The following is a 14596-nucleotide window of genomic DNA, read 5'->3' as shown; positions in this document are numbered from 1 at the left end:
GGGATCCATTAGGTGGACGTATAGTAGGGGTGAACATAGAACAGGAATAGATTATTTCATTAATATCTTCAGGAATAGAGACAACAGAGGAAGGTGTGATGGAAACAGGATTTTCAGATCATGTTATCATTTGGCTAGAGATTACAAATAAAGAAGAATATAAAAATATGAAGTGTAGTAAAGAAGCTTAATGAGAAAAATGGTAAAAGAAAGAAAATGATAGATGTTCTTCATCTCACATTGCTGCAGTCCTTACATATGGGTAGTCCGCTGTCCTCGGTCGGCCCGAATACCAAAGTATTAGGCTGACGTCGGTCATGGGCTTAGATCTGACATCAGAGCGCAGGGTATAAAAGCGCATGACCGCGTCATATCCTCAGTTTTTTTGCCGCATGGTCCGATGCAGAAGCAGCTTTGCAAGTGCCGTTCGCGTTCTGAAATTTTCGATTCTGAGTTTCAGACCGAATCCAAGTTGGGCTAAGTACCCGTTGGGGAATTTTTTTGTTTTTCTTGCCTCAGTTAATTCCGGATGTCAGAAAAAGTGAATAATTGTATTTCTTGTGGGAAACAGATACCGCATAGGGATTACCACTCTCTTTGTATTCCTTGTTTGGGACCTGAGCACGGTAGTCGGGTGTCGCTTTGTGCTAGGTTCAATAAGCGCACCATTAAACGTAGGTTAGATTGCGCTAGGCTTGTCTTGGTAAGCAGTGTAATTATAATATGCCGCCGGATCCTCCGACGCCGCTAAGAAGCGCAAAGACAAATCTTTAAAGTCCAGGCAGGATGAGTCGTCCTTTCCCGGACGCCGGTTCTTTAGAAACTACGGTGGAATCTGTGGATCCAGCCGAGGTTTCAGTTGAGTCTCAGGGGGAGGCTTTGATTTTGCAAGATGTGGCCTCAGAGTCAGGTCAGGCTGAGGGGCCTCTCGGGTTGCTGTTCTCCCTCCCTTGCCTAAGGTGTTTGGCCCTTCTCTTTCTGTCTCTAAGGCTCCTTCCAAAGGCAGGCCTGGTTTGCCTTCCACGGGTGTCAGTCCTAGTTCTGCAGGTCTGTGCCTAAAAAACACATGCTTAAAATGGCAGAAGATTTAATTTCTTTAATCAGAGGTTCTATGCCCCCTCCTGATAAGAGGCCTAGGGTGGAGCCAGAGGTGGAAAGTTTGGAGCAGGCTTCAGATTACTCAGAGTCTTGCTGAAGACACTCAGGATTTTCCCCCTTATTCTGATTCAGATGCAGAGGATTCCACTCCTTCTGCTTCTCCTCCAGAGGATTTTTCTTTTTCAGAAACCCTGCATTCTGTGAGGGAACATTTTAAATGGGAAGGTCAGGATTTCTCAGATTCCGAAAGAGGCTTAGGGAATTTTTGTTTTACCACAACATAGGCCCTTGGCTATACCTCCTGTTTTGGATGTTGTTCAAGACATTTTCTCGAGGCTTCCCTTAATCCAGATCTCTGCCTCCTGCCAGTTAAGCCAGACAGGTATTACAGAGTACCTGAGGCTCATAAATATCTGTATAAGAGTCCAAGGGCTGACCCAGAAACTATTAGTCAGGGACCTAAGGGTGTCAGGGCTTCTGTTGTAAAGAATCCAGTTCCTATAGATAAAGATGCTAGAGCTTTGGATAGATGGGGTAAGAAAGTGTACACCTCTTCCACTTTAGCAATGAGGGCTTTGAATTGCCAGTTTCATATGTTGAAGTATCAGAATTTTCTCCTTACTCAACTAAAATCTAAAGTGGATGCTTTGGCAGAGGGCATAGAGTGTAAAGAATTACAGGATTTGGTACATGCCTCTGAACATGTGGGTAAGCATTCTTTGCAGTGTGGTTTTGATGCTTTACAGGCTTCTTCCAGGGTGGCTGCCACTGGTTCAGTTATCCGAGGCACGCCTGCTTTAGGATCAGAATTTGTCAGAGCATGTTAAGACTAGAATTTTGGATGCTCCTTTACAATCTGAAGTTTTGTTTGGTTCTCCTGTGGAGTCTGTCTTGAAGAAAATGGGAAACTATATGGACTGTTAAAGATTTTGAGGTGAGGGGGCCTTAGTTTAGACAGGAATAGATTATTTCAATAATATCTTCAGGAATAGAGACAACAGAGGAAGGTGTGATGGAAACAGGATTTTCAGATCATGTTACCATTTGGCTAGAGATTACAAATAAAGAAGAATATAAAAATATGAAGTGTAGTAAAAAAGCTTAATGAGAAAAATGGTAAAAGAAAGAAAATGATAGTTATGGTGCTTTGAAATGATCACATTGGTATAGGTTCATAGGTTCATACTAGGCTATCTGCCCAAGGGCATTTATAAGCCTAGCCCATAGTTATGTGGCTTTCTCCACCCCTTTAGTTTGAATAAAAACTATGCCTATCATTTTTCTGTGCCTCTGTCAAGCAGTGACACTGAAGTAATCCCTGGGGTATATCTGATTTCCATCCATTGGTCAAGATTCCTCTTGAACACAGTGCTCTGCCTCACATGTACGGGATTTTGTTCCACAGCATAGGAGTCTCTGGGTGATGAATCTGTCCCTCCAGCATGTTCTATTTATAACCGTGTCAAGGTTTAAGTCTCCCTTGTGGTTCTGAGGGATCTAGATTTTTGAGGTGAAGCATATTCATCAAATCTGGGTTTGACATGGCCTTATATGTCAGGCACAGGTCACCTCTGAGCAAGCGGTATGAGACTGAATAGAGCTGGAGTTCTTTCAGTCGGGCAGCATAAGACATATTTTGAGACCCTTTATCCTTTGGTGAGGAACTTTGGGGCCTTTCAAGCTGCAGCGGTGTCTGGTCAGATACATTAGCATTGTACTCAATCATAGGTCTAATGAGTGATGAGTACAGGCGATGACCTCCTTATCTAGATGTGAATCCCTTCATGATCAGGTGGCATAGAAGGTTTTCCTAACTACTTTAGCAACATGAGTGTCAACGAAGGCTACTGTCAACTTGGGTCCCCAGATCCCTGATGACTTTTCTGTGCTCAGTGGATTGCCACCTATATGGTAGCTAGGGTAACCTTGTTTCCCAAGGGTATGACTATGCATTTTTGGCTTTAACTTCAGGCCATGGCTCTGGCACCAGTTATCCGTTTCTGTGAGGCCCTTCTGGAGGATATCTGTGTCAGATGTACTATGCCCAGTTTGCAGTCATCTGCAAACTTTGTCAGCCATAACCCTCCTGTGTTTGCTTGTACTTCAGAAAGTAGATGCCGAACAAGAGTGGACCCAGGACTGAGCCCTGGGACACCACTTGTGACAGGCTTTGAGTCTGACATGGCTCCAGCAACTCTGACCCTGTGGGTTCTGTCAGCCAGTTTGCAACCCATCTTGTGATGTATGGGTTTACATTCAAGCTGATGAGTTTTTCGATGATACCGAGTGGGTAGTGTGGCCTTTGCCAGGTCGAGGTAGGCTGTATGGACTGCCTTTCCTCATCAATGGCCTTGGTGACTGTCTCAAAAGTCAACCAAGTTTAAGAGGCAGGATCTGCCACAAAGCCAAACTGGGTTGGATCCAAAGTCTGCAAGTTCCCTATGTCTTTATTTATGAGTTCCATTATGATCCTCTCCATGGCTTTGCAGATAAGGCTTGTCACTAATGCAGTAATTTCCTCTGTGGAGGCACCCATGAAGTACCACAGTCGCCACTCCTTGGTGACGAGGTGAGGCTAGATTAAACAGCTGTCCTAACTGTGGGTTTAATTCCTCTGAGTCATGAAGCACACAGCACACCATCGTCCCATGGATGCTTGTGCCTTAGTGGGGCAGTTCTCACCTGGTTGGAGATGTTGGGGCTCATCTTTAATAATTCACTGAACCTGTCAGAGTAGGCATGTGTAGTTCATTTTCACATCATTTTGGAGATCTGGGAGTTCCTCCTAGGTTTCTAACATAGCTAAAAGGCCTTATGATTGTCTTTAAGAGTCCTTGGCGATTTTCTCTCAAAATTCCGGGATTTATGAGAGCTCTTAGTTTTTACTTATAAGAGGCCTAGGGTGGAGCCAGAGGTGGAAAGTTTGGAGCAGGCTTCAGATTACTCAGAGTCTTGCTGAAGACATTCAGGATTTTCCCCTTATTCTGATTCAGATGCAGAGGATTCCACTCCTTCTGCTTCTCCTCCAGAGGATTTTTCTTTTCAGAAACCCTGCATTCTGTGAGGGAACATTTTAAATGGGAAGGTCAGGATTTCTCAGATTCCGAAAGAGGCTTAGGGAATTTTTGTTTTACCACAACATAGGCCCTTGGCTATACCTCCTGTTTTGGATGTTGTTCAAGACATTTTCTCGAGGCTTCCCTTAATCCAGATTCTCTGCCTCCTGCCAGTTAAGCCAGACAGGTATTACAGAGTACCTGAGGCTCATAAATATCTGTATAAGAGTCCAAGGGCTGACCCAGAAACTATTAGTCAGGGACCTAAGGGTGTCAGGGCTTCTGTTGTAAAGAATCCAGTTCCTATAGATAAAGATGCTAGAGCTTTGGATAGATGGGGTAAGAAAGTGTACACCTCTTCCACTTTAGCAATGAGGGCTTTGAATTGCCAGTTTCATATGTTGAAGTATCAGAATTTTCTCCTTACTCAACTAAAATCTAAAGTGGATGCTTTGGCAGAGGGCATAGAGTGTAAAGAATTACAGGATTTGGTACATGCCTCTGAACATGTGGGTAAGCATTCTTTGCAGTGTGGTTTCGATGCTTTACAGGCTTCTTCCAGGGTGGCTGCCACTGGTTCAGTTATCCGCAGGCACGCCTAGCTTTAGGATCAGAATTTGTCAGAGCATGTTAAGACTAGAATTTTGGATGCTCCTTTACAATCTGAAGTTTTGTTTGGTTCTCCTGTGGAGTCTGTCTTGAAGAAAATGGAAGACAAGGCTAAGTCTATGCAGACTGTTAAAGATTTTTTGCAGGTGCAGCCTCCTAAGTTTAGCAGGAATTGGCCTACTAAGGGATGGGCTTATCCTTCTTCTGATTCTCAGTCTAGGGGTAGATCTAGACATGGTAGGGGCAGAACTCAGAGTACTTTCAGGCCTAGAACGTGGAGTTCACCTGCAAAATCTACAGGTGAGGGCAGGGGCCAGTCCTTTCGTAAACAGGCCCAATGACCTGCATTTTCAGCTGCCAGATTCTTCCTGCCTGGCAGCTCCTTTGGGAGGAAAGTTGGCACTCTTCAAGCAAAACTGGCTTTGTCACCCAGAACAAATGGGTGTTGGACATTATAAACCGAGGCTACAAGTTTTATTTCCATACATTGCCTCCTTTCAAAGGCATGCCAGACGTTCCTCCTCAGCAAAGGGTAGAGGCTCACAAGCAGATTTCTTTACTTCTTCAAATGGGGGCTATACAGCAGGTCCCTCTGTCAGAAGTGGGCCTAGGATTTTATTCTCGCCTGTTTCTAGTACCAAAGAAAGGAAACACTTGGAGGCCAATTTTGGATTTATCTATCCTCAACACATACCTGGACATTCCAAAATTCAAAATGTTGACGTTGCAACAACTTCTACCTCTGTTGGGCAAAGATCACTGGATGGTAACTCTGGATCTCAAAGAGGCTTATCTTCATGTTCCTATCAGGCCCAGTTGCAGGAGATACCTGCTGGGACTTTACATTATCAGTTCTCTGCATTGCCCTTTGGCTTATCTACTGCCAGGGTGTTCACAAAGGTTCTGGCTCCAGTGATAGCCTTCTTCAGGTTAAGAGGAATACAAATTTATCCTTATTTGGACGATTGCCTGATTCTTGCTCAAGACAAGTACCTTCTTCATCATCTACAGTATGTGATGGCAGTGTTAAGTGCCTAGGGTATTCTGTGAACGAAACAAAGCCCCCCCCCCCCCCCCCCCCCCAAAAAAAAAAAAAAAAAAAAACACTTTACTTCCATCAATGTCTCTACGGTCCAGGCTGACTGCAAGGAGTCACTTCAACTTGGGTCCATGGCATATTGTATATGGTGCGGGTTTGTTAAACTTCAGGCTCATGGCTCTGGCACCAGTTATCCGTTTCTGTGAGGCCCTTCTGGAGGATATCTGTGTCAGATGTCGACTATGGCCCAGTTTGCAGTCATCTGCAAACTTTGTCAGCCATAACCCTCCTGTGTTTGCTTGTACTTCAGAAAAGTAGATGCCGAACAAGAGTGGACCCAGGACTGAGCCCTGTGGGACACCACTTGTGACAGGCTTTGAGTCTGACATGGCTCCAGCAACTCTGACCCTGTGGGTTCTGTCACTTAGCCAGTTTGCAACCCATCTTGTGATGTATGGGTTTACATTCAAGCTGATGAGTTTTTCGATGATACCGAGTGGGTATTGTGTAGGCCTTTGCCAGGTCGAGGTAGGCTGTATGGACTGCCTTTCCTCATCAATGGCCTTGGTGACTGTCTCAAAAGTCAACCAAGTTTAAGAGGCAGGATCTGCCTTTGACAAAGCCAAACTGGGTTGGATCCAAAGTCTGCAAGTTCCCTATGTCTTTATTTATGAGTTCCATTATGATCCTCTCCATGGCTTTGCAGATAAGGCTGGTCAGGCTAGTGGGCACGTAATTTCCAGGTTCTGTTGAGGCACTGCCCTTATGAAGTGGGAGCACAGTCATGCGCCACTCCTTGGAGTCGTATCCTGAGGTGAGGCTAAGATTAAACAGCTGTCCTAACTGTGGGTTTAATTCCTCATTGAGTTCATGAAGCACACAGCCGGGGACACCATCCGGTCCCATGGATGCTGTGTTTTTTGCCTTAGTGAGGGCAGTTCTCACCTGGGCGTTGGAGATGTTTGGGGGGCTACAATCCTCTGGAATAGATATCTCTCCTTTGGGGAGGAGAAGTTTGCACTGAACCTGTCAGCCAGTATGTTAGCAATGTGTGTAGGTTCAGTAATTTTCACATCATTTTGAATAATTCTGAGCATATCTGGGAGTTTCCTCCTAGGTTTCTAACATAGCTAAAGAAGGCCTTATGATTGTCTTTAGAGTCCTTGGCGATTTTCTCTCAAAATTTGCCTTGGATGATTTTATGAGAGCTCTTAGTTTTTACTTATAATGATCAAAGGTGTCTTACCTTTCAAGGATTTTGCTCTATCTTGTAGTAGCTTCCTCCTTTTGTTGTAGAGCTTGTTTATGGCTGGGGTCCACCAGACTGGCGCTTGCCTTTGGTACAGAGAGTCTTAGTTTTGTTTGGGATTGCCTGATCCATGCAGTCCTGTAGGTGCTGTAGAAGGCATTTGTAGGATTCAGCTTTGAGTAATGTTTACCACTGGCTCAGGGCTTAAAGGAGACCACACTAATTTTAGAGTGTGAAATTTTTGAGAAGTTTTCACTGTGGTCGATTTGCTTATAGGGATGGGCTTATCCTTCTTCTGATTCTCAGTCTAGGGGTAGATCTAGACATGGTAGGGGCAGAACTCAGAGTACTTTCAGGCCTAGAACGTGGAGTTCACCTGCAAAATCTACAGGTGAGGGCAGGGGCCAGTCCTTTCGTAAACAGGCCCAATGACCTGCATTTTCAGCTGCCAGATTCTTCCTGCCTGGCAGCTCCTTTGGGAGGAAAGTTGGCACTCTTCAAGCAAAACTGGCTATTAGTCACCCAGGACAAATGGGTGTTGGACATTATAAACCGAGGCTACAAGATTTATTTCCATACATTGCCTCCTTTCAAAGGCATGCCAGACGTTCCTCCTCAGCAAAGGGTAGAGGCTCACAAGCAGATTTCTTTACTTCTTCAAATGGGGGCTATACAGCAGGTCCCTCTGTCAGAAGTGGGTCTAGGATTTTATTCTCGCCTGTTTCTAGTACCAAAGAAAGGAGACACTTGGAGGCCGATTTTGGATTTATCTATCCTCAACACATACCTGGACATTCCAAAATTCAAAATGTTGACGTTGCAACAACTTCTACCTCTGTTGGGCAAAGATCACTGGATGGTAACTCTGGATCTCAAAGAGGCTTATCTTCATGTTCCTGTCAGGCCCAGTTGCAGGAGATACCATTTCGGCTGGGACTTTACATTATCAGTTCTCTGCATTGCCCTTTGGCTTATCTACTGCGCCCAGGGTGTTCACAAAGGTTCTGGCTCCAGTGATAGCCTTCTTCAGGTTAAGAGGAATACAAATTTATCCTTATTTGGGCGATTGCCTGATTCTTGCTCAAGACAAGTCGACCTTCTTCATCATCTACAGTATGTGATGGCAGTGTTAAGGTGCCTAGGGTATTCTGTGAGCGAAACAAAGTCCAGTCTAGTACCCTCTCAGGAAATGTGCTTTCTGGGTGTGAGACTGAATACAGCTTCCCAGATGGCCTTTTGACCCCGGACAAGCAAAAGAACCTTACACTTTACTTCCATCAATTGTCTCTGGTCCAGGCTGACTGCAAGGACAGTCCTTCAAGCCTTGGGTTCATGGCATCTTGTATTCTGGTGCTTCCCAATGCCAAACTGCATATGAGGGCGCTACAATGGTATCTCAAAATGTATGGACACAACACTGCCAAGATCTGGACACTGTCATTCAAATAATACCTTGCATTCAAAAGGAATTTTTGTGGTGGGCTCAGGAATGTCACCTAAACAAGGGACTCTCTGTGACCCGACCAGAGGCGAGTCAGATTTTAACGACAGATGCCTCGGACAAGGCTTGGGGAGCACACCTCAATGGAAAATGGGTTCAAGACACGTGGCCTGCCAGACTTCAACATTTACATATCAACTTGAAGGAGATGTTAGCAGTCCAATTTGCATTAATGGCTTTCAAGGATTTACTTCACCCAGGGCAGGTGTTGATTCAAACAGACAACACAACTGTCATGTGGTACATCAACAAGCAATGATTTTGTGGGAGACTGCTCTCAGTTTACACCTCAATCTTCAGGCACGGTTTCTACCAGGAGCACAGAACTCCTTAGCAGATGTTTTGAGCAGACAGATAGTGGATCCCCATGAGTGGAAATTGGATCCTCATGTATTTCGAAAATTGACAGTGATATGGGGAACTCCAGACATAGATCTGTTCGCTTCTCCACTAAATTTCCAGTTGCCAAAGTTTTGCACAAAAATGTTTCATCCCACAGCTTGGAAAGTGGATGCTCTATCATTCAGTTGGAGCAATCTTCACGTCTATGACTTTCCGCCTCTGCCTCTCCTCCCCAAGGTACTCTTGAAGGTCAGACAAGACAAGCCCTCCATGATTCTAATAGCTCCAGATTGGCCTCGACAGCACTGGTACCCTCTGCTGAGGAGTTTAGTACGGGAGCCTCCATGGCCTTTGCCTTCAATTCCGCACCTTTTGTCACAGGAGGGCAATCATTTCCTCAATGTCAGGATTCAGTCCCTGCATCTAACAGCCTGGCATATTCTGTTCTAGACCCTGGGGGGGTCGCAGCTTCCACAACAAGTTTTGAATGTTATTTTGGAGGCCAGAAGGCCTAGTACAAGGAAAGTTTATGCTGATAAATGGAGGAGATTTTTAATTTGGAGCAAAGCAAAGGGCTTTGATGTTTCCAGGCCTGATTTAAGTGTTTCTCTTCAATATCTTACAGAATTATTAGACAAGGATTTGTCTTTCTCCTCTATAAAAGTTCATGCTGCAGCCATTTCTGCTCACTATGACTGTGACCCTTTATTATTCTCTCATCCTTTGTTTAAGCAATTTCTTAGAGGGGCAAAGAACATAAGACCCCCACATAGAGCTCCTACTCCTGCCTGGGATCTCAATTTTGTGTTGGAAAAACTTACTTTACCTTCTTTTGAACCTGCAGCTACTGCTGAGTTAAAGTTTTTGTCTTGGAAGACTGCTTTTTTGTTGGCCATTACGTCTGCTAGAAGGGTTTCTGAATTACAGGCTCTTATGGCAGTTGAACCCTTCCTAATTTTTCATAAGGATAGGGTATCTTTGCGTACTAATCCTACTTTTATGCCTAAAGTGGTTTCAAATGTGGCCTTGAACCAATCAATTCATTTGCCTACTTTTTATGCAGATCCCCAAAATAAAGGGGAGAAAATTTTGCACACTTTGGATATTCACAGGCAGTTGCGTTATTACTTGAGCAGAACTAAAGGGTTCAGACAGTCTCAGCAGTTGTTTGTTTCTTTTGCTTTGGGTTCTCAGGGGAAACCTGTTTCAAAACAAACTATTTCTAAGTGGATTGGCTTTTGTATTGCTTTTTGTTATTCTCATCATGGTAAGGAGATTCCGGCTGGAATCAGACCTCACTCCACTAGGGCTACTGCCACTTCCACAGCTTTTTTAAGGGGAGTAGCTACTAAAGATATTTTGGAAGCAGCTACTTGGAGTTCAGTGCATACTTTTTCTAAACATTACCATCTTCCTCTTTATTCCAAATCTAGGGCTGGGTTTGCCACTGCAATCTTACAGGGCATTTTGGCAGCTCCTAATGCTTTATGATTTTGCCAGCCTCCCTTTGCCTCTGCTTTGGGATTCTACCCATATGTAAGGACTGCAGCAATGTGAGATGAAGAACATAGTACAGTTTTGTACCTACCATAAATGTAGATGTTCGAAGATCCACATTGCTGCAGTCCAATTTACCCTCCCTCCTTCCCCTCTGTAGTTTGGAATGGTTGTATGGTTTGGGTGGTAGCTGTTATTTGTACATGCTTTTTGGGAAGTGTTCTATTTTTGGCGGTGGCCTTTCTTTTTAGGGCCTTCTGACATCTGGGGCAAGAAAAGACTGAGGATATGACGTCGGTCATGCGCTTTTATACCCTGACGCTCTGATGTCAGATCTAAGCCCCCATGACCGACGTCAGCCTAATACTTTGGTATTCGGGCCGACCGAGGACAGCGGACTACCCATATGTAAGGACTGCAGCAATGTGGATCTTCGAACATCTACATTTATGGTAGGTACAAAACTGTACTTTATGGTGCTTTGAAATGATCACATTGGTATGAAAGATTTTTATAAGAATTTGTCTGAATTGTGGATTGTATTTAAAGAAAAATATAAGAAATGTTATATAGAGTGGCAATTGCAAAATAGGAGAGAAGTACAAAAAGATTATGGTAAGTTAAGTAACGAGGCATTCAATAACACTGAAAGAAATGACAAAGAATATTTTAGTAAAGAAAAATATGAAATTAATTAAGAGAAAATTAAATATTTATTATCTAAACAAAGATATTTTTTGCAAGTACAAAAAGAAGTGGCTTCATATTTGAGTAAAATAGTTAAATGATATAATAGTATAATGAGAGAAATTAAAAAAATAAAAGGTAAAAGTCAAAGCAGACAAGAAAAAATAATGGAAGTTGTGATAGAGTATGTAAAAAAGTAAAGAAAAAAGATAGAAGCAGCAGGATGTTAAAATGCTTTCAGAACAGGATAATAAGGAATTAAAAAGAGAAATATTTTTAGAAGAAATGGGCAAATATTAGCAACAGTCAATGTAGAATCAGCAGGAGGACCAGATCGGTAGACTATCAAATGTATAAAGACATGTCAGTATGGAAAAAAATGCTTTTTGGAAGCATTAAATGAATGGCTAAAAGAAGGATTTAAATGTAAAGAATTATGCAGTGGTATTCTAAAGTTTATATGGAAAAAAGGGGATAGAAGGAAAATACAGAACTGAAGACCAGTGGTATTGAATAATGCATATTATACAACGACCCCCCATTAATAGTCAAAAATGTGCATGCTGATTGGTCAGCGTGCACGTTGTAAATCAGTTATAGTAATGGAAAAAAGGTCCGGTCGCCCGGACTTTTTCCATTACTATAACTCTTTTTTTAAGCAACTGAGAACGCAAGCTCTCCGTTGCTTCATACTGTCTCGCTATAGCAAGACAGCTTTAAAAAAAGCAACAGAGATTCTCCATTGCTTTTTTTAAAGCTGTCTCGCTATGTCAAACTCCTTTCACATAGCGAGACAGTTTGTAAAAAGCAACGGAGATCTTGCTTTCTCCGTTGCTTTTTTCAAAACTGTCTCGCTATGTCAAATGGGTTTAACATAGCGAGACAGCTTTAAAAAAGCAACAGAGATTCTCCGTTGCTTTTTTTAAAGCTGTCTTGCTATGTTAAACCCATTTAACATAGCAAAACAGTTTGTAAAAAGCAACGGAGATCTTGCTTTCTCCGTTGCTTTTGCCCACAGCTCTGATGTACTGCGTAGGCATATGAATGCGCAGTACATCAGAACTGCCGCAGAATACCAGATAGCTGCAGAAGGGCAGCAAGGAGGCATTATACAATGCCATTATTTAAGAAAAGTAATTATTTTTTTCTTAAATAATGTCATTGTATAATAGCAATAACCCACTTCTGGGTGTGGGTAATGCTGGATTTACCCACGGTTGGCTTTGTTTGGCCGCTCGGGCTTCACCCTAAACCACACCAACCTTGGGTAAATCCAGCATTACCCACACCCAGGCGTGGGTTATTGCTATAGTATAAGATTTTTATGAAAATTGTACAGAAAAGAATGGAAGATAAGATTTATAATATAATAGAGGAAAATATATATAGTGTTAAAGGTAAAGGAAGTCAGGAATTATCAATGATAGAACATTGGTAGATGACTGTATATGTAGGAAAGAACAAATGAAAATAATGATTGATGATTTAATTAAGGTCTTTGATTCTATACAACATGAAATATTGTGGGAGATATTTCAGTCATAAAAGATTAGTACAAAGATAAGAAATGTTCTTATAACTGCCAGTGAATGTAATAGAATAAAAGTTTTGGCAAATGGGTGGTTAAGTCAGGAAATAAATATTAAGGTGGTTATAACACAAGGCTGTTTGTTAAGTAATTAGATTTTTGTAGTAGTAACAAATGTGGTATTAGTTTATATAAACCATCGTATGAAGAAAAAAGAATATGTTACTAAGGAGAATATTAATATGCCTATGTTGTCAGCCTATGAAGATGACATAATACTTGTTACAAAGAATGTGGGAGGATTGATAGCAGTATTGAACTATTTAAATGAATGTATAAATTCCAGAAGGTTGTATCTGAACAGATATAAGAGTAACATTTTAGGGTATATTGGGAAGATAGGAGAAATTTAATTTAATGTTGTCTTTTGGTTTTTCCCAGTTAGGGGTCGCCACAGCGAAACTCCGGTCCGCTAATGATTGGCAGTAGATTTTGACAAACGCCGAGTTGCCAGCTCGACATTCAACCTTCAGCGAAGGCACACCCATTTACGCATGTCTTTCGAATGCCCACCCAACCGCAGGGAGGACATGCAGACTCCACACAGAAGGCACTCCCCGCACTCCAGCCGAGAATCGAATGGGAGAACCTCTTGCTGTGAGGCAACAACGCTACTGCTGCACCACCGCAGATAAATTGAATTTAATATGGAAGAAATAACAGTTTTGGGAATGCACTTTGGAAAGCAGGAAATAAGAGACTTACAGTGGAAGAAGATGATAGAGAAAAAGAAAAATACATGTATGTTTTGGAAAACTTTTAGGTTATCGTTTAAGAAAACAATTTATTTAATAAATTCAGTATTAACGGCAAAAATGGCGTACTTGATTAATGTATTCAGTTTACCACTAGAATATAAAAAAATAAATTTGTAACATTGCATTTTCATTTATATGAGATTCTAGATTAAACTATGTTAAAAGAGGGACTTTATATGTTGAGAAAGAGGAGGTTGGCTTAGGACTAATAATCCAATGGTGTATGCAGCTTCATTAAATCTGTCTAAAGTCCATAAGAGGTTAAATGTTAGTAATGATGAATTACTAACTAAAATATTAAAATTAAAATGAAAATATTAAAAAGAATGGAAGTTAGCTATAAATTTTAAAAGAGCAAGACAGTGTAAACACCGAATTGCAACTTTATAAGGAAACTATATTATTATAGAAAATGTTCGTGTAGAGCCTACATGGAGTGCTACCATATACAGGAAGTAGTACCCATGGCTGTGGTGCGCAATTAATATTAATGAAACTCTGTGTGCTTAAACAAGGTTTTGCAGGGTGTTTGCTGGTGCACCGGTGCATCTGGCTGTGAAACCTCTCTGTGAATTTATATAGCACTTCCGCATAACTCTCTACTGTACAGACCTTCCCAGACTGTCCAGATGTCCCCTTTGTATTTTTGGCCTGTTGCTCATAAAATTTTTGTTTACTGGCCAATCATTGCCAAATCTTTGAGACCTGAAGCCAGAAAATAATAACAGAATTTGAGATTCAGACTTCATACACTACGGAAAATTCATGCTAATGCTAAACCTGTTAGTCTATCAACTTTCTAAGTTTGTAAGACCAATATCTCAAAATTGCCTCTATTTTTGGGCCTTTGTCCCCCATTATGTATGGCTTTGTGTAATTGTTTAATCATCTCTTCTTTTTTTATTTTGTATTTTTTTTTCAATTTTCTTCTGAGGTTTGTACAATGCGCCGCTTGTGGCAAACAACTTCAGCTATGCTTACCTCATCTGCGTGACTGGACCTCCTGTGTATCAGACATGACCCAGACATCCAAAAATAGAAACCAGATGCATTCAATTCGTACTACTGGGCTTGCGCAAACTTGGCAAATGAGACTGCGCTGGGCTAATACCATGAAGTTAATGAATAATAATGGAGGGGACCTCATGTAACTAATCCTGTGGTGACAGGTG

This window comes from Protopterus annectens, chromosome 17.part0, assembly GCF_019279795.1.
Source record: "Protopterus annectens isolate FY-2018-M chromosome 17.part0, PAN1.0, whole genome shotgun sequence".
In the NCBI taxonomy this organism is placed as follows: Eukaryota; Metazoa; Chordata; order Ceratodontiformes; family Protopteridae; genus Protopterus; species Protopterus annectens.
This window is presented reverse-complemented; position numbering follows the sequence as displayed.